The sequence below is a fragment of the Augochlora pura genome, chromosome 5, assembly GCF_028453695.1.
Source record: "Augochlora pura isolate Apur16 chromosome 5, APUR_v2.2.1, whole genome shotgun sequence".
Taxonomy (NCBI): domain Eukaryota; kingdom Metazoa; phylum Arthropoda; class Insecta; order Hymenoptera; family Halictidae; genus Augochlora; species Augochlora pura.
Window position 1 is genome coordinate 7199900 of NC_135776.1, and position 22231 is coordinate 7222130.

The following is a 22231-nucleotide window of genomic DNA, read 5'->3' on the forward strand; positions in this document are numbered from 1 at the left end:
CGTATACCGACGATACCCCATTATTTTAGCGGCCGCTAAAAGGTCCTTGCCCCTTTCGGGCCGCGGCTGAACAATTTCTATAAGCCCTTTCTTCCGGGGTCTCTCTTCAATGGCCAGTTTTCCCAATTTTCAAATGGGCCGCGAAGCGGGACCTGTCGCGATTCTTGCGATACAAAGGGGAACACAATCGTTTCATCTCTTTGGAGTTCTAGGGTTCAGCCCGTACTTGAGCTCTTTTGCTTGAGCACGGCTCGAATACTTGAGCATGGCTGGATCACTTGTATATGGCTCCGATCATTTGAGCATGACTCGAACACTTGACTATGGCGCTTGATCACTTGAGCATGCCTTCATCACTTGAGTATGGCTTGATCACTTGCGAACATGGCTCGATCACTTGAATATGGTTCGACCATTTGAGCATGGCTCGATCACTTGTATATGGTTCGATGACTTGAGCATGGCGCTTGATCACTTGAACATGGCTCGATCACTTGAATATGGTTCGATTATTTGAGTATGGCTCGATCACTTGTATATGGTTCGATTATTTGAGTATGGCTCGATCACTTGTATATGGTTCGATGAGTTGTGCATGACGCTTGATCACTTGAACATGGCTCGATCACTTGTATACGATTCGATGAATTGAGCATGGCGCTTGATCACTTGTATATGGTTCGATCACTTGAGCATGCCTTCATCACTGGAGTATGGCTTGATCACTTGCGAACATGGCTCGATCACTAAGCATGGTTCGATCACTTGAATATGGTGCGATCACTAAGCGTGGCATGATCACATTGTACATGGCTCGATCACTTAAGCATGGCTCGATCACTTAAGCATGGCTCGATCACTTGAGCATGTCTCCATAACTTGAGCATAGCTCGATCACTTCAGCATGCCTCCATCACTAGTATATGGCTTGATCGCTTGAGCATGGATGAATAACTTAAGCATGGCTCTTAATAAGGGCTCTTTATTATAGAAACCGCACAGCTTCGATATAAAGGGTTCGACGCATGTTCCTTCGACTTACGTCGCATTGTTTCGAATAATCGCAAATATCAATTACTATCATTGTAATTATGAGTCTGTGTTGGTAAGACTCGGGTTAACCCCCTCCCACAGTTTAGAAATAAAATAAAGATTGAAAGAAAGAAGTAGACTTCAACATATGAAAGGTTGTTCATTGTTATTGATAAATATTTGCCATTATTCCATTTAATAGTTTACCAGGGATGTCGCATAATTTTTCAACAATAAAACCTTATATATTTTATTTTATAATGTTTGAGGTATACATTAATTTAGTTTGGGTCAAATATAACTCGTCACCGTCTTCCTGCTCACTATACAACACCTCGCTATACAACTCTGCTTTATTAATGCTATTCTCAAGTATAGCCTTTACTTGTGTCGTCTATGTAAGAATAATATCTAATAAACTTATTCAAGTATCGTTCTTATATTATTTCTATGCTGTACTATTTTTGTTTCAATCGAATATCACTTAAATATACTTAATTTTAATAATATGTTTAATTTTAGTAATATCTTCAGAATGTTTTTTGATTTTGGAAAAATTGTAATTTAAATTTTATTGCACAACAATTTTCACATTAATTTTTAACAGTGGGTAATATTTGGACTAATTACTGCTTTTTGTTTGGCAGGGCATGTACATATGTATACTACCTGCTAAAACGCCTGTAGGAAGGCAACCATCTTGCAGGAACGTACACCTGTTAGCATAGCGTTCTCGCAGATAACACAGGTAACTATAAAACAGTGACATAGTATGGTTGCCTCGATTCACCATAGACGTTTCTTCCGTGTGCGATATTTTTTATAAATTATTTATAGTCTTTTAAATGTTTAAGAATTCGTACTACAAATATCAAGCAATTAAAGTAACTTAGCAAATAAAGTAATTATTTTGCCAACTTTACATTAACATAAAGTAAACAATGATTTTGTACAACCAAAAATATTCCTCATATCTGTTTCAAGAAATTGCTTAAATAAATCATCTTAAAGTTTTCGAGGTCATTTTAAAGAGGACGCTTCGATATTCAATCCAATGGCAGATCTATCAAAGAAAAAAATTTGTTAATATTATAACGAATACTTCGATTCGTAACATTATAGAAAAAGCATTTAACTCTAGTTCAGATAAAAACAAGGTTAATTAAAAAAGAAATATTCAATGACGCGATGTAAAAGTAAAATCTTTGTTCTTTAAAATGAAACAAGGTTCATTATCGTAACATTTTCGAGATAGAATTTATCAAATATAAAATGTTAGATAATAGATAATAGACAGATAACAAAATTTAAATACAGGAGTAATATTACTAATATAAATTATATTATAATAATATAATAATATAAATAACGTAAAAATAAAATTTTTATTCTCTAAAACGAAACGAGGTCTATTACCGTATAATTTGTTTTTAAAAAATCGCAGCGGTTCAAACATCGACAGTCTTTCCACAAATTGGCCGAATGCATTCTTGAGAAACTCCAAGTAGTTCCCGACGATCCCTGCATTATTGCAGGCTCGATATCAGCGCTGATAAATGGTTTGCACGATCGCGCGCCGTTATAGAAACGATTGTATCTGATCTTAGAGTAGCAAAGGCAGCCTCGCGGAGGGAATAAAAGATTCCATTGGCCGCGATCGCGTTTGTTTCAATCCCGCACGCTATTGGTTTCTCAAAGGTTCCCCCTTTTCTTTTTTATTTTTTCAACGCGTGTTTACTCGCCGGTTGCCCTTCGTGTTCCTTCTGAATGTAACGCCCTTAGAAAAGAGAGAAGCAAAAAGCGCGGAAAAGCAGAGATCGTGACTTCCATCATGAACGTTAATGCCGGGCGTCGTCGGGATGGGCTTTTGACGTTAACGTGCGTGCTCGAAGAACTTCGCGGGGGATCTGCAACGGGGCTGGCAGAGCTTTTTTTTCTCTCTCTACACCATAGAAATGCGCCTGTGTCGCGGTTTTGCATTCGATATCCAAGATCCGATTGTGGGCTGGCTACCTTCGAACGATGCCAGTGAGTTCTTTCTAACAGCGCGGCATTGTTTATCTTCTTTAATGGCAACCGGTTTGAAATTTTACATTTATGACAGTTGTTAATTAATATTTCATTGATTTCGATTTATTTCTTCTTTTACGTTGATTATATGTTGTATTTGCTTTGGTTTCAATAGCTAATTTAAATGATAATTTAAAGGAATGGAAATGGAATATACTAAGTGTAATTGAAAATAGAAAATATTAATTCTAATTGAAACTGGAAAATAGATGATAATGGTCGGTAAAGAATAATAGAAAAAATCAATAGAATAAATAGAATAATATAATAATAATAATAATAGAAAAAAAATTAAGAAAATAGTAATAGTAAATGAAAATAGAGAATACTACAGGTAATTGAAAACAGAAAATACTAATGCTAATTGAAAATAGAGAACATAAATAGTAAATGAAATTAGACAATACTAATAGTAATGGAAAATAGAAAATACTAATGGTAATGGAATACTGAAAATTCTCTGCCTACATAAATAAATTTTTGTTACTGTGCATTTATTATATAATTATGACGTGAGGTATTTTTGTAAAATTTTAAAGGCAGCGTAAACATTTCATACGATGAAGATAAATGTGGTTATATGAGTGTAATTAATACAACATTATTTTCCGCTGTGGAATTAAATGTGAGAAACGGCATACCGTAAATGTTTCGCTGTTTTATTCATTCAGACGGTCATTGTAATATAACACTGATTAAAAAGCCATTACATTTTCCATTAATGCCGCGTTTGTATTACGATGGAGGAATGAATATTACAAATATTATGAATTCGAATAAGTGACGCGTCAAACGAGAACAGCAAAGATTAACAAGGTTCCATTATAACGAATGAAATGAATTTTCGCGCGAAAAATTCTGTTTGTTTAATATTTTTTAAAAAATGATTTTGGTCAATTCAGTAAAGAAAAGTATGTAGACGTAATATTCGAGAGATTATTATTAATTCAATTACACTGTAGATCTCAATGCATTTATTGTGTGTGCAAGGTTGTAAAATATAATTTCATATGCATATTAACAAAAATTAATTGTTGCATTATTCTACATTTACCATTTTATATTTTCTAGTCACTCTAAGACATTTTTTCCTTCCTCAGATTTTTGTAAAAAAGATTTATTTAAATGAGAATTTACCTAAATATCTGTAATCTTATTATTACTATCACTTTTTTATTATTAATATAAATTTCGATAATGCTATGATTAAACAAAGTTCAAACTAATATCTATGACAAATATGAGATATATAGAATAACATAATTCATTAATAAAAAACCTAGTGTCATTATGAACACATACTTACTTACAGTACTAAAGAAAACGTTCGACGAAGAAATTGTTAAATAAGCAACATGTCAAATAATTAAATTGCCAGAAATGTGAGAACATTTCCTAAATTACAATGTGTGATATTAATTGTGCAATTGAAATTAAAGTTACTATTACTATACTGATATTGAAATTAAAGTTATAATTATTATACTGATATTGAAATTAATGTTATAATTATTATACTGATATTGAAATTAAAGTTACTATTATAATACTGGTATTGAAGTTACGGTTACTATTATTATACTGTTATTGAAATTAAACTTACTACTATAATTTATCAATATCGAATAAATGGGTCAATGGAGCTCGAGATAAGGAAATAAAAATAGCAATTTAATGTAGATAAGGATGAAACAGCTGAATTTTTGGAGGAGAGTGTCCGGGAATTGAATAGTCGTTTGAAAAAGGTGTTGGATGACCTGGTCATATTTATGGACACTCTCGCAGAACGTTTTCTAAACATCCTCTTGAAAGACAGCCTGTATAGCGCAGCTCGCGCGCGTTGACCAGGTGGAAGCGAGCGGTCTTTAAATGACGAAGCCTCGGGGCCCTAATCATTGCAAAATCACCCCGCTTTACTTTCTTGATAGTCGGTAAATATCTGCGAGCTTCCACAATATACACATTATTTATATCCGTATCAAAGAAGACGTAGCACTTTGCAAAATAAACAATTTGAACAATTTACGTACTTTGCTATTTTATGTACGTTAGTTTCCTGAATCATTTGCAAGAATTCTTCTATTTGGTGACTTCAATAAATGAACAAATAATATAGCAAAAATCGTTTTAAATATTCTTTTTATGTAGTTAATTATTTTTCTGATAAATGTATATAATCTGTCGTCTAAATGTGATCAATAATTGCAGTTATGGCTATAGTTTATTAATCTCAAGAAAGCTGAATTTTTTTCTTAGATAATAATGTAATTCGTTTCATAAGAAAGAAGCGTGGATTGCATGGACTTGTGTAAGGAATATTGTTAAATTTTTACACTTTTCTGAACATTTTTACTTTTATATAACTGCCTTGAGAATTTTATGCTAACTTATTAGCAAATTGTGAATTGTCTAAAATAAAAATTGCCTATATTGATTATACTATGCACATAACCTTGCGTCAATATTAATTTCTTTGGTTAATAATTTTACATGGTACAATAATATCTTTAAATTATTTAAATATTTCCACTGATATTAATTAATCATTTTCGTCATAAAATTCACAGTCTACTCATTTCAAATAAAAAATCTCATTATTATTGTTATGAGACCAATCTTTGAAAGTATCTTTTTTAAATTATTTCAATATATTTTTCTTGACACTCTATATTTTATACAAATGAAATTACAAGATTTTTATTGGCTAAAATGCTTCATTAATTCCCCGTCGACTTCGGATATGTTCAAGCCGGGTTTAATTTCAGCTTGAATAATTTTTCTCCGCGCTGCAGACAGAGTTTCTGGATAAACGATGAGCAGACGTCAACTAGACATGAGATCACGACACGATAATACTATGTCCACAGAGTTTCTTAGCTGAACATGATGAATTCAGCGAATTTTTTCGAAGAACGACTGTCATATTAAAGTGACTGACGATGGTACACAGAACAGGTAAATTTGCTTTATTTCAGTTTAGACTTGTCGCGAACGATGACGAAGTATGAATCATTTTTCTTCCTGCTAACAACGAAAGGACACGCGATTTTAGAAGTATTCCGCAGCGAGAGAAACAAATCAGGCAGAGTTAATCTTTTTCTTATAATGTTTTACTGTTTTTATTAATTGTGAAATGTTCTATTGTTTAATCTTGTTATTCTTTTGTTGGCAATGTGAAAAATAAAATTACTTAGTAGATATTTTTGACTTTATTAGTTATTATAATTTCATTTCAATTTTTATAAATTTATTATGTTGATTGAACGTTGCTAAGTATTTTAATATATTTCGTTGACTTTGTTTAAATTCCATTTCAATTATTACAAATTCTTAATATATTATAGCTATTTCATTAATTACGAAAATTTGGTCACAATCTTTACAATGTTTCATATTAATTAGACATCCTCAATGCCATTTTCTTTTCAACAATAATACGCATTGCTCCCATTACTATCTACTTACATTTAAAACCGTTCAAACATCTCCCACAACAAGCATTCGACTAAACAATTTCGCCATCACGATAATCAAAGGAACCCATCCAGAAGCAATCACCAGCGCGCAGAGAACGTCATCCGAGCAACCCCATTAAAATATTCCGACCGAGCCACCGGCATCGCCTAAGTAGCTCAGCGCGTCCACCAATTTATTATACCATAAAAAATCAAGTTTCACCAAGATCCCCGATTGCGTCGCCGTAACACCGAGCGTCTCGTCTCCCGAAGCGAGCCTTAACAAGAGTCGTATCGGTAGAAAAATCGTCGTTCCACGAACAGGACACTCGTATTCCCCGATTCTCTTCCCTTATAATTCGATTCGCCTTAAAACGTTCAACGGGGAATAAAGATGAAAGTTTCGTTCGGTTTCGCGAGACCCGCGCGCGCGCGCGCGCATAGAACTCCGCTCCGCTTGTTACCGTTTTGTCTCCGTCATTTCACCCGGCTCTCTACCGTCCGCTCGTTCCTCGCCGATTCGCTATATAAAACGTTCCCTTTTTCCGCGGCTGCTTGTTAGCCGACTGCAAAGGCGCGACATTTTTATTTGCGGCCACCGTGGGACGACTTTTGCGCGATGATCCAATGGGGATACTATGTACAGGGTGTTTCAAAATTATACATACTCCGGGAAATGATGGGTTCCTGAGGCCGTTCCAAGTAACCTTTTCCTTTGCCGAAATGCAATCCGCGGCTTTGTTAACGAGTTATTAATGTTAAAAGATAGTTGCGCGCGCACGAGGTTTCAACCTGCTGCTGCGCGCGCGAGCCAGCTGACCGAAGCCTTTGAACCACGATCGAAGTAACAAGGATTTTATGAATTTCCTAGTAATTTCAAAAATGTCACAAATGTTATTAATGAAAAGCTCGTCTATTCAGTTGAAGGGTCATAAAATAGGGAACGAATGAAACGGATGTTTCGAGTGTTTTTACACATACCCCATTTCGTATACCCCATAGTATGTATAATTTTGAAACACCCTGTATACGCGTCGACATTTCTATTCAACTATTCCCTCATAATTCGGCCGCGGATTTGTTTGTGTAAATTCGCGAGCGCGGCCTCGTGGGAATATCGATGGATCGAAATGCTCTGAACGAGGAGGAGACCGATCCGCGACATACTACTGTTTTATTCACCGATCGCCGTACACGCGAGCGAACCTCTCCGCGGAACGGATTCCATCATTCTCTCGGCTAATCCATCTTTACTTCTGCTTATCCGCGAGCTCTGCCTCGCCGTGGACTTTAATCGGTATTCGTTTCTCGACGGAGAAACGCCGCGGAATGACGGACGCTCTATTTGTATTCGTTTGATGTAGTTGGATGAATAATTTCTGGAACAATTATGCAAGCAGCAGGAGTTGCAGGAGAAGGTGGTTTTCTAGTGGAGAGATTAGAGTTGTATGTGATTAGTATGACGTTCTTTATGAATTTTAAATATTGTTTTGAAGTTTTATTAGATTTATGATTTGAAGTCGATGTTAGAATTGTATTATTGGAATTATTACAGATTTTATTTAGCAATTTATTCAGTAATTATTAGAGTGTATTTTTAAGTGCCTTTGTAGACAATTTCATGATTGACGATTTTAAATAATTTGATAAAAATAACAATATTCATTTGTCGCTCGTTAATTTTGCATATCGCTAGTAATATTAACTGAGGATTCTTTTTTCCTTATTACTTTATTAAATTAAAAATGACGTATTAAATCTATACCTTTGTTGATAATATCATAATTGACAATTTTCAATAATTTAACAATAATAATATTCATTCGTCGCTCGTTAATTTTGCACGTCACAAATAACATCAGCTGTGTTTCCTTTTTCTTTACTTTCTTTATAATTTCAATCAATTGAAGATGACGTATTAAATCTTCAAATTATTCTAGCTTTCCGTAAATCTTTAAATTGTTATTGGATTCTTTATTTTTAAAGCGTAAAGTAACTGTGTAGTGTGTATAATAACTGTGTAGCGATGTATAGTAAATTAGAAAGAAGACGCGGTTTCGCGGGACAAGAAAACGAGCGAAGCTGCGAGAAACGTGAAATAAGATTTCTCTTGGAAGATCTACGGAATCGCTCAGTCTGAATTAATTAGCTTGGCCGTAGCTATTTGTTGAGGTAGCGGCTGTTTGTTTCTTAGAGACAAAGCTGGCAAAGCAATTGTAAAATAAGTCGCTGGACTTTTCTAGTGTCTTGCAAGACGTCTGAGTTGTTTCGCGGCGCGACAAATATTGGAGGACATCTTTTTAGTCTTCTTTGACACTGGCCGATGCGAAATTCCTCATGTACCGTCTGGCGACTGTCTTCAACTGGTGAAAGACGTCGATAATAAGATAGCAGTCGCAATAATAATAATAATGAAATATTAACGTAGATATAAATATTTTAACGCAATTAACAGGAGATTTTCTTGTGTTTTTCAAATGTTTTAATTGATATAATTATTTTTTCTTTTTGAGATCATTATTGTTAAAATTTCGTGTGACTATGATGAAAATAATTTTTATATAGAAATATTCTTTTTCTTTTTAATAATAAAGAAGCTTTATTTTTCTGTCAAGCATTATAATAAATGTCATTTTTCTTCATTTTTGTTTCGAATTATTAAAGAAGAATTGTTTGATATTGAATGCTGTTAGAAAATAATTTTTATAAGAGTCTATTCGTTTAAACAATTCTCTAAAGAATAGCAATTATGTCTTCAATTTTTTTAGAGTAATATTGAACCATTGTTCTATACGAAAAGAGTTATTGATTAATTTTTCTGGAACAAAGTGCACATCATTTTCAGTTTCTCATTTTTATATATTATTTTACAATGATTAAACAACATATCAATTTTATTCGTTAACTAGAGAAGATCTTCTTTGACGGAATTGAAGTAAAATGATATTAATTAGCATGAATAATATTCTCTTAAAGTAAAATGCTATCAACTATCATTTCTAATATTCTCATAAAATAAAATACTATCAAATACCATTTACAATATTTCCTTAAATTAAAATACTACCAAATATCATCTATAATATTCTCTCAAATTAAAATACTATCAAATATAATTTTCAATATTCTCTTAAAGTAAAATACTATCAAATATCATTTACAATATTCTCTTACATTAAAATTCTATCAAATATCATTTATAATATTCCCTTAAATTCATCATCTATAGTATTACTTTATCAAACACAGTTTTTATTTAACGCTTAGAAAAATCCTCGTAGAAAAATCTACTGACCACGTGCGAATGTTCGACGCGCCGAACAAACGCATTACATCACTTCCAACAAAGTGCTCGTACCGAAAGGGTTAATGTAACCAGCCGAAATATACGGGCGAAAGTTTACGAAGTCGTGCCGGCTGAACGCACCCCATGTAAGATGATTAAAGGCGAATGGAAACTTGTTGCAGGGGTCGGTCTTAGAATCATCGTGCATCGCGCCGTACCCCCCGGAACTTCGTTCTTGCAACCATATACCCCGGGTTAATCATGCGTGTCTGCTGCGATTCGACGAACAGGAACGGCGCGGTAGTTCTGCACACCGCGGATCAATTACAGTTTGCTATAATTGCAGGATAAACGGGGCGCGCGCCTGTGTGATCAGCCTTGGGATATTTATGCGAATTCTGTGGATCGAATCCAACGAAAACGATATCGTGCGCTTAGGCGAGTTACCGAGACAATGAGTTGTTGCGTGTACGTTATGAGAAATGGAAATATTTTTGTCTTTGTAGTAATGGCGTTATTAATGGTATTATTAATGTCTTTGTGTTGATAGGTTGAAGTGAAATAAAATGGTAGGAATGTTTGAGGAGAATGTTAATGAGAGGCTAGTGTTTGTAGTATTTATTCGTGTTTTAGGTATTTAGGGCATTGTGTTTGTGTTAGTTTCGTTGAAGCTAGATTTATATTATAAGAATTAGAAATTGTATACAATGGTGGAGTTATTATGGTATAGGGTCATATATTTGATTAATGTGATATGAGAATAATTTGTGTAGGCTATATTTATATTTTATTAATTTAGAACTGCATGACTGTGTTCATTTGCTTGATGCTACAGTTTGTTAATGTAAACTGAGAAATTAACATTTCAATGTAGACTGAAACATTAATATTTCAATATATACTCCATTTATATTTTATTAATTTTATTAAAATTATTACGTATGATTTTGTTACGGTCCACTTTGTAATTATACATAAGTCACAATGTTGTTACAAAAATTAATAAAATACAAACATTGATCGACTAGATCAGTTTTTAAAAATTTCTCTTGCAGCACTGTATTATAGCTATTTAGAGCAGCATTATGGTGTTTGATTTGTTTCAGTGCTATCACTGTTGCATTACAGAAAATAAAATATGATATTAGGTCATATTTGTAGAAAATATTACAAGATTATTTCTTATAGTATATCAGACCAGTTTTTTTCATAATAATTACTTATACCTTTTTATTTGTTTATTCAACTTCATCTTCGCCTCGAACCATTTCAAACGCTTCAAATTTGATGAATTACAGTTTTCACCAAAATCGCAACTTAAACAGTAAATTTCAACGGTAAATTATAGTCTATCTTTGACGCGCGGAGTATACTCTCGTTATAATACAAATGTACGTAATCGGAGCTCGTTGTTGCGGTATTTTTCCGAAATAGTTTCGTTTCGTGTTCATCGTTATCGTCATCGATGGTTGCCGCGGTTCCCTCCGTCGCGCCATTAATCAACGCCGCACGAAATTGAGCACGAAGCAAATTGTAATTGAAGGGTAATTTTAGCTTTCTGTATAAATCACGGCTGCAATAATCTACAGTAATTACTATCAATCGCCCGGTGGTTTGGTAGTTTCATCCTGTACACGATCAAGTGGCGCGCCGCCCTTGAGTTACGTTCCAACCTCCAACTCTATTTACAGGCATTCGGGTTCACCCTGTACAATTTTATTCGTCCGACATTATCAAACCTTAAATTTCACCGTACGCGTTTTACAATGCCTTGCTTGTAAATAGGGAAATATATATATGCAATTACATTGGATTACATGGCTCGAATTATTTTGAGATGATACACCGATGTTAGAGAATGAGTAAATTGTTTGTTTAAATTTGTTTGGGTAATGAAATAGCAGGTGTGAAATGTCGATAAGAAGTTCAAGTTGTTTTTTAGAATTTTTAAAAAGTTATTACAGTGATAATTATAAGTGAATATATATTCTGTAATTTTGCTATTACCTAATTTAGATTTTTGCTATTATATAATTTAAGGCTTTAATAAATAACTAAATAAATAAAATATATTTTTCTATATTTATACGACCGCCACATATATATTTAAATAATATATATCAAGCATATTTAAGTGAAATGAACAAATTAATGACGTTCTAACGAGCATATGAATTTAATTTCCACTTTACTTTTTGCAATTTTATTATTCATTGACGATATAATAAAATAACGAATATAAAAGAATCGCATAAAATTATTGAAAAGAAACGAATGACTCTATACATTTTTATATTTATCCGCAGTCTCGAATCGCGGAAATGAAATTTCCAGGAATGCTAAGCATTCATTTCGTGCCGCGTTTATAATCTGTATTAATATCGGATCATTTAATACTGAAGAGAAATGAAAACTCGCGCGAGCTCGGTCAATCACAAAATTCGATGTGTTTTCGATGGCCGGTCGTAATATTAAAACGGCGCCGTTAAAGGGTAGAATCTGAATCGAACACGGTACGGCTCTTTCCACGGAGAGTACACCGTCCATGAATCACGTCGAACGAAGAGCGCTACCTAACCAAAAGATAATTCCTGTCCGGGGGTCGGTATCATTGCGATTGGCCTGACACGCGGTGATTTAATTTTTCGAAATCGCGGCCATTAATTTCCGACATGCGAGCAGAGAAGGGGGCGGAAGAGGAACCTGAATAAATCTGTCGGGTCGGAAAATTGAATATTCGATGCTGCTGTTCATAAATCAATCGCCGTTTGTTGCGCTATATATTTTTACGCTCTAATAATGCTGTCATGTTGCAAAATAATGTGAACAGCGTAGTAAAATAATATGAAATGAATCTTGAAATATAGAGCATTTGAATTGACAATTAACACTTGTTGCATTGGATATTTTTATTCTCTAATAATACTGTAATGTAGCAAAATTGTAATGTAGCATTGCTATAATGTAGCAGTGTAGCAAATCAGCATTTGTTGTACTAGATATTTCTGCTGTCAAATCATGATAAAATATTGTCATATAATATAAAGAACTATAGAGCCTCGAAAAATAGTACATTTGAATTTTTTATTAAATATGAAGGATGGATGAAAAGTTTTCTATTTTTCGTAGTTCACACTGTACATTGAGAACACACTCTTCACCTTTCTTTTATTGCAGATACTGTATTTATGGTGCTACTACATTTAATTTGCTGTTCTTACGAAAATATGATGACGAATGAAAATATTTTTGGAAATTGTGTAGGACAGGTTTAATTAATAGAGGGTTGGAGATTTGTTATAGTGAATAAGTGTGGAAAATAAAATATAAAGGAGAGATGATTGAACTAGTCAAAAATGATAATCGAAAGAATAACAAATCTAGACGATGTTAAATAAAATTAGAAGTAATAGAAGTACTAGCAAAGGATAATAAAATACGATATTTAATATAGTTAAGAATTTAAGAAATTTTAAGTTAATTAATTTAAAATTACGTCAAAATTCTAGTATACTATAATTATGTAACACTATAATTAAATTATATTACAAATATACTATACATTAAAATTATATTATTGTAATATTGCAATATAATGATATTAAACAGCACAGCGATTCTAAATCTTAAAAAATCTTAAAAAAGTCTTAAAAACACGAACAATCGAACTAAACGAACAACATCTACCAAACTCAATCCAAAATCAATTTTTCACACCATCGAAAAACAATGGATCCGAACAATAGCAAGAGAACCAAAAGCAACCAACAATCTCAAGAAAGTAAACGATCCGAACCGAGACAAGACCAATTAAGATGAAAAACAATGCATCCCCGACAAAGGAAGCGGGAAGACAATGGCGGACGCAAACGCGATATTAACCTGGGCAGTTATTGAAGACAGGGGCAATATCAAGCAAAGCGAGAAGCGCGGAAGAAGAAGAATGGAAAGAAATAACGGAGGTTGTTCGAGGAGATATTATTTCGTGTTTTCAAACACCTGGGAAGAATTCGACGAGCGCGTTAACAATTTTTCATGGAATAGTTACACTCCCAAAGAAAAAGATAGCGCACGCGTGCCATCTTTAATCTTTCTATATAATTATATTATACATCTAGTAATCTTTCTATATAATTGGCACATTTCCTGTACCACAATTATAACGCGAGAAATTAAAGATAGCACGCGCGTGCTATCTTTTTCGTTGGGAGTGTAGATCCCCTAGAGGGGGATGGCGCCGATTAAGATTCCCACGATTATGATAATGTTTAGGAGAGCCGATCGCGCCCGAACTTCATCGCGGTGAAAAAACCGATTAAACCCCGGCGCGGAAAAAAATTAAGTTCGGTATTAATAGCGATCCGCGTTTCGCCTATCGTAAAACAGTCGTTCCGGCGAGTTATTCGCGGGCGGTCGGGCGGTCGGTGGGGGTTGCGGCGCGCCGCCGCGCGGAAGTAAGGATTTTTTCAGGTAGAAAATTAAAGCGAGAGCTTAGGAGGAGGAGCCCTCGAAATAAAACACTAATTCGGCGGATCGATGCGTTCTCTAGAGTTCGTCAACAAGAAACCGCGAGGGGTAGCCCCAAGGGGTGGAGAAATATTCGCGGGGATGATGATGGTGCTGGTGGTGGTGGTGCTGCTGCACGGCCCCGGTATAACCCGAATATATTAACGGCGGATGTACGGGGCAAAGATTGTGCATCCCGCCTTCAATTATAACCGGCGGAATAATAATGAGAACATACCTCGGGCCCCGCAGTTATTTTAACGGGAATAACAAAGATATCGTATTTCCATTCGTTTTCCAGAATATTGCAGAAATTTCCCTTCTCGCCGACCGGATTGTTGCTTCTGCCACCGCGCCCCTCTCACCTCTTCTCGCTGAATTTTGTTAATGAGATTTTCGGATCGCGGTGCAGCGTTTCCGGTCTGCGGCCGCGGGAATTAAAATTGGACGGTTCGTCTTCGCGGAGAATTATTTATTTCGCGAAATGATCTATTTTATGGAATCGTCTGGCTGAATACGAGTGTATTGTTTTGATGAAGGCTTTTTTATTGAGATATTATTCTGTTAGAGTTTAGTTGCAGAATTATTTTTTGGTCCTTGTTGAAACTTAGACGTTCATATTGTTTTGTAATATTACGAAATTGTTCTGATATTGTTGAATACATTTCAATGTATTGATATAGTATTATAATGTAGATTCAATAATATATTGTTTTAATATTGTAATATATATTTTTATATAATATCTTAATATTATAAAATATATTGTAATATAGTGTTCGAATATTGTAGAATTTATTCTGGTATATTATTCTATTATAATAACATATATTCCAATATTAAAAAATATATTCCAATATATTTAACATTTATTCCAATATTACAACGCGTACTCTAATATATTCAACCTATATTCTAATACATTATTCCAATAATATAATTAACATTATAACGAATACACTAATCACTAAGAAATAGCACCATTTTCTATTACGACGAATATATTCGTCACGAAGAAATAACATCGTTTTCTCTTATAACGAATATACTCGTCAGGAAGAAATGACACTATTTTCTCTTGTAATGAGTATACTCGACATAAAGAAGTGACAACATTTTCTGTTAAGACGAATATACTCGTCACGAAGAAATAACACCATTTTCTTTTACAACGATTACACAAAATAGGTAACAAACATTTTTCTATCACGACGAGTATACTCGTCACAAAGAAATGTCACCACTTTCTACTATGACGAGTATACTCGTCACAAAGAAATACCACTATCTACTACGACGAGTGTACTCGTCGCAAAGAAATGTCACCACATTCTACCACAATGAGTATACTCGTCGAAAACAGCTGACTGCACCACAGCAATACTCTTTCAACCCTGTTCACCGGAATCCCGCCGGATTCGAAGCACAGAAAAATCACGGTACACAGGCATCGACAGACAATTACCATCTCCGGTGTACAACATTGACACCGTTGCATTCCCGAGAATAGGTACGCCGCCGTAACAATAAATTAAGGGTGGCGCATCCCAGTCGATAAATGTCATACGTTCCTCGAAAGGGAGGCGAATTTGTTGGTCCGAGTCTCGGGCAAAAACGGCGAGCATTAGGGATTGAAGTAGACACGACTGGAGTGTGCATTAAGGGGTGATTGAGAGAGAAACGAGTGAGAAGGGGTTTCCGTACGAGGGGGTAAAAAGCGTGTACCGTGCCGGGAGGGTTGCTCGCCGCCGGTAAAGGCGCACACCCAGGTATATACGTGTATAGATGCCGCGTGCCGGCGGTCTTTCCGTTTGGAAACGCAAGAACTTCTTAGGAGAGAGAGTATCTGTCAAAGGGGTTCAACGAGCAAAAGAGTGAACGTATATACAGGGTGTTGTGTATATGGTGGTACCACCGGATGGGGATTCTGCGTCAAAAAATAGGCCTAACATATAGAATCAATTTCTTACATTCTTTACTTGTTGATAAAATCGATTGTAAAAATCTACTTGGTACATATGCACTCGAAGGGGATGATACACTAATAAAATATCACTATAGATTGTTTTATATTTAAAATCACGGTATTCCGTTTTTTATTATTCTTTAGCACAATCTATAGACTTGTTATCATCGCTGGTCATTGTTTAAGTAAACGTCCATTCAAATTATTATATAAATAAAAAGTTATTTGGTAGTTTAAATAAAAGACTAAAGTAATTGTTATTCATACAGATCTATATAAATTATTTAAAATAATAAAATTTATTCCTTATGTAGAAATATAATTTCAATTTTTACTAACTAAAAACTGAATATTAAACAGAGAATTATCATAGCATTTGATATACTAAAATTGCAAAACGACACTTTAGGAAGAGTACAATTACGTAACATCATCGGAATTATTTAAAAAAATATTTCTTCTAATACGATTTTATTTAAAATTAAATAAGATCTCGATTGTGTTGCAAACGAAGTTACTAATAAAAAAAATTTATCTCGCCTCTTGACAAAAAGTTACACAACACCCTGTATATATAGAAAGAGGGAGAAGAAGAAAGATTCACCCTCGAAGAGAGAGAGAGGAGAGAGAATAGAAGAGGAACGAGAAATTCCCGGGGTAGCAAAATCAAAATGGAATCCCGGTCGCGTCGACGAGAAGCTAAATTTTCCGCGTCCTTAAGCCACGAGTTCGATAATTTCTTACAACACAGTTTCGCGATTCCCAAGCCCGCTTTAAGCAGCCGCGCTCCTGGGCCACGCTCCCTGAACTTTACCCCTTTGATATGGAAAGCGCCGATTAAATGTCCCCGATTCACCAACTTTTTCCGCGGCCCAGCAAATTCGGAATTCCCTCCGTGCGGAAAATTTTTCTTCGCTCGTGCGAGGATAATTATTTCTTCCAGCTGGGATAATTATTTCTTCCAAGCGAGGGTAATTATTTTTTTGCAGCGAGGATAATTATTGCTAGGCCGCAGATTTTATGTATTTAACAAAAAATTGATTAGCTATGAATTTAACCCCTAGTCGTATCATTTTCTTCGCAGTTCTTTACAGAATTTGTTTATAAAACTTTTTCGTTTCGAATAATTTGTTGGTTTTTAATAAGTGTGCAAAATAATACGAACGAAGTAATAAAATACAGGCGCGTGCCTATTATGTCCCTATGTTTCATATTCGACGCCCCAATTTTGGAACAGACATTTGAAACACCCGTTCCATAATGGGGACACTGAATATAAAATACGGTGGCCGATTGTTCCATAAATCTAACAATGAGAGGATTGAAGCACGCAACATGTTCATAATGTGTTCCTGCTTAGAAATGTATATACTAAGAACAAGAAACATTATTATACATGATAGTATCTGCATAACTAAATTTATAAATAACAATATCTAACGATTTAGATAGCATTGTTAATCCTAAAACAATATTACGTTTATAATTGAATGGATTATATCTTCTAGTTTTTCATAAATATTAACCACGATTATTATCTATCAATAATCCATCCACTTTCGCTTGTTCCACATATTTTTTATAATTAACAGTCTCCAACGATATAGTTAGCATTATTAATCCTAAAACAATATTACGTTTATAATTGAATAGATTATATCTTCTAGCGTTCCATAAATATTAACCACAATTATTATCTATCAACAATCCATCCACGTTCCTATGCTCCATCCATTTTTATTCCATTATTTATTCCACTGTTCCACGAACAGGTACACAATCGAGCGGCGTTCCATAATAGGTGCATCCACCGTGCGCAATTCAACGAATAAAGTCCTTCCACAATCTCGCGAGTGCATTCCGACGGAGGCACGTAGCACCTGCACGCTTGACGCGCCGGCTCGCATAAATAGGGTCCATCGAGACGCTGGCAGAGAGGGGGGGGGGGACGACAATCTCTCTATGAAGGCACATATAATCTCGCTGTACGTCACGAAGGATTTTTCCGGCGGTATTCGCCTGGGATAACCGGAGAAGTGAGCAGGTTATGGTCCGAAGATCCCTATCGGTTTCCAGTTCCTTCAAGAATGGGTTAAAGGACGAACAGTTTCTCGAGGAGTGCGAGAGAGAGAGAGAGAGAGAAAGAGAGAGCGAGGGTGGTAGAGGGGTGGAACGAAGAAAGTAGTGGCTGGAAATTGCATGGAAAGGGGGCTGAGAAAGAGAGAGCGAGAGAGAAAAAGAGAGAATTGGAGAGAAAGAGAGAGCGAGAGGGAAATAGAGAGAAATGGAGAGTGAGAGAGAAATAGAGAGAATCGGAGAGCAAGAGAGAGAATCGTAGAGTGCCTGCGGCTGAGCACTCACTTATAGCTGCCACAGGCCCCTGGGTGTCGTATCTTTGTCAGTGGTGTCCCCGACACTACATTACGCTGCTTTATGGTGTCTAAAGTCCTGGAAAAGGAGACTGCGGCTTTCCTCGGCCCGCGATTAAGGTATTGCTGTCCAGTGTCTCGGCGCACCCCCGCCGCCAAATTGCTAACGTATCGCAACCGGACTCTCTCTCTCCACCTCCGCTGTACACTGTCGCGACTCGCTTTTCGCGAATGCCAACCACTCGAATATATTAGAGAACGTCCCGCGGAATTTCCCTAGAACTTTTACGCGCCCCCTCTTGCATCGACTGTTTTCGTTTAACCCCGGGGAGACTGTTTACGCCGTTACGTTTCTGGCATGCTCCGAGGAATCTGATAATGAAATTGTATGCAGCGGTTCGGCGAACTTGTTGGCCAGAGGTGGAGAGGAATTCAGGGGGGTGGTTACTTCCTTTGGGATACTTTAATACTAATCGTTAAATGTGTCGTCGTTGTTGAGTTTGATTTTAAACTGATTGCAATTTTTATGTTAATATTTGTCCGAGTGTAGAATGAATTTAGTTAATGGTTTTCGAAGGAACTATGTTAAATTCGATCGTAATATTCAGTTGTAATTTTTCATGTTTCTTTTAATTTAATTATTCTTTTTATTGTTATCTTTATTTTATTATTCTTATTTACTTTATTGGGTCACTTAATTTTTGTAGGTCAATTTTAGTTTTACTTTTGGACTATTTTGGTGAACATTTAAAGTTATATAATTGACGAGTTTAGTGCAGAATTGCTTTAGATGTGTATTAATAGTTCATTAGTAATAATTAGATGTAATAATGTTGTTATTGAAGTGTATTAGTAATTCAAACAGTAATCAGAAGGAAAACTTTTATAATAGTTATTTTCAAATTTTTCAAATAGTAACCAAAGTGCAAATTATTATTTAGACATACCAATAATTCAAGAAGTAATAATCTATAAATTGTACACTAAAGAAGGTATATCAGTAATTGAAATAACAACTACCTAAATATTATTATTATATATGATATTTAATATACCATATATTATATAATATCTCTTCGAACATAATAATAACATAAAATTGATGAAGACACATCCACGCGTTGCGAAATAGCTCAAACTGCGCGGGGAAATATTGATTGGTAATATGAGCTGAAATATTAGGGTGTCCCATAAGTTTCTCCCTTTTCCACGTTGCGAAATCAATAAACGATATTTGTCGATTAATCGACCATATTCTCGAGGTTGTACACAGCGCGGAAAGAACTTATGGGGAAAAGAACTAACATGCTATATTAACCGTAATAAACAAAAAGAACATGCATCGTTAGTTTCGAATCACCCGGTACATTGTGAGACAGCCGGCAACCCATACGTGCAACACGGAAGACTATAAAGTGGGTAGTAACAGTCTGCGTCTTGAACGGGATAATCGCATAAGCTCACTTGATATCACGTGATGAGCGGCAGAATCAGTGGCACCAGGTGAGCGTTGTTAATGTCTGGCCGTGTGTTGGACACTCTAAACCCAATAGAATCCTGTGCGCAAGCATTACAGCTTGCCGCGGCGCTACTCTCCCCCGGCACGACCCTTCACAGGCCTTTCTCTCTCTCTCTTCTTCACTTTGCTCGCATCCCGGAGCTTTAATCCGCGACCGTTCCCAACTTTAATCGCAACGGTTTCCATCTCATCTATGAATTCGAAGAGCAAATGCAACGAAACGCGCTTCTCCTTTCACAACTACTTACGGCCCCGCACGCGTGTTTAATTTCCTTTTGTCTCGCGATCGTTTCGCTGTTTCACTGTGGGAACGATACGGTCGAGCGCAATTTTGCTGCCGTTTTAATTATTCGATCGTTTTCGTTCGTTTGGGATGAAATTGTTCTGCGATACGTCCCACAGTGTTAATACTTTAATGGAATTTTTTGTTGTACGTGAATACATAGTATATAAAGTTGTAAAATTTTTAATTGTATTTTACCCGGTGTCTAAATATTTAAGAAGGGTAGTAAAATTGGAACGTTAAAGAAATAAATAAACAGCATTGGTAGGATTAATTTTGTAATTTTATAATGTGCAAGGTTAAGTAAGAAAAATAAAACTTATTAATTCTTGTTTAATGTTTAGATATACGTAGCACAATAATATATCTTAATTTTATTATTGTGTTACTTATAAATATTAAATATCTATATATCTAATATCTTTAACATCTAATTATTAAAAAAGGAATTAATTTTGTAATTTTATAACATTTAATGTTTAGATATACCTAGCACCATGATATATTTTAATTTTATTATTGTGTTACCTATATCTAAATATTAAAAAAGGTTGAATAACTTTTGTTTCTTATTTCTAAAATTCTAAAATTTATCCCGACCAACATGACGCCTACATATAAACTTAACAAGACCACAAAGGGTTGAAATAAAAAAATCTCTGTTGCGAGAAGTATTATCGTTATCGAAACACAATTTTTCAACGATACTCGATTTTTCTCACCGGATTTTACCCATCAATTATTTTCTCGAAAAATATTCCCGACAGAATCAATTTCGTATAATCGACAGAGAAGTTCTCGAGATTCGATTTGCCGCGGATCCGGTGGAAAAACCGTGGCCCGGCTGTTTCAACTTTCGTATTTTTTCGCGGTCGTTAACTCCGTTTGCCGTCGGGCCGCGACGCTCGAAACTTCGTCACTGATGTCCGACAGAGTGGCACGTGCACATTGAAAATAATAGAGAGAGAGAGAGAAAGAGAGAGAACGAAAACTAGAAAGTGAGAGAGAGAACGAAAATGATAGAGAGAGAGAGAGAGAGAAGTAGAGAGACAGAGAACTAGAAAGTGAGAGAGAGAGAGAGAGAGAGAGAGAAAGAGAGCTAGAAAGAGAGAGAAAGGGAGAACGTGGAGAACACAGACAGTGAAGAGAGAACGGTAGCGAGAATGTCGCATTATTAAAGCGCCGTGCCACGCTCCTTTCGTTTCGGCTTGCAATTAATTGAAGCTGCTGTCGGGGCTACGTGAAATAATTACGAAACACGTGGGAGAACAAGTAAAGCAGAGCGCCGTCGTTGGGCTACGGGCTTGATGAAGGAGAGGACTCGCATCGCGACGGAGCTCTTCCTGTTACCGACGGAATCACGTCGATGACACCCTACCAACCTGACCTTGACTCTCGTCTTCAAGACGGAACATCGTCGCGCTTCTCGGCGTTTAGTGTCGTCATCGTTTAATCACCTTAACTCTTTGAGGCATGGTGAGATTTGAAAAATGTCTCACCTTTTTGATATACAGTATAGTATAGTAATACATGGTGGGAGATTTTTAGACCCACCCCTTAATATTTTAAGTATGATTATAATATATGATTATAATATTAATATTACAATAGCTGCGTTATTGTTGTATTCATTCATGAACCCATGTGACACGGTGGGACTATTTAAGTTCTATCGTACAACAGCAAATTAAATTGAATAATTAATATTTTATGCTTTCATTAGCCCATAAATAAATCTAAACTAA

General features: G+C 35.4%; 1 long non-coding RNA gene across 1 annotated transcript in view; it reads left to right on the top strand.

The window, feature by feature from the left end:
• The window catches only part of LOC144469905 (uncharacterized), a 72401-nt gene that overhangs the window by 43655 nt on the left and 6515 nt on the right, over nt 1–22231 (top strand). The window contains exon 4 of the long non-coding RNA XR_013494060.1: nt 1680–1780. This is a non-coding gene — a long non-coding RNA (uncharacterized LOC144469905). The remainder of the gene's footprint in view (nt 1–1679; nt 1781–22231) is intronic.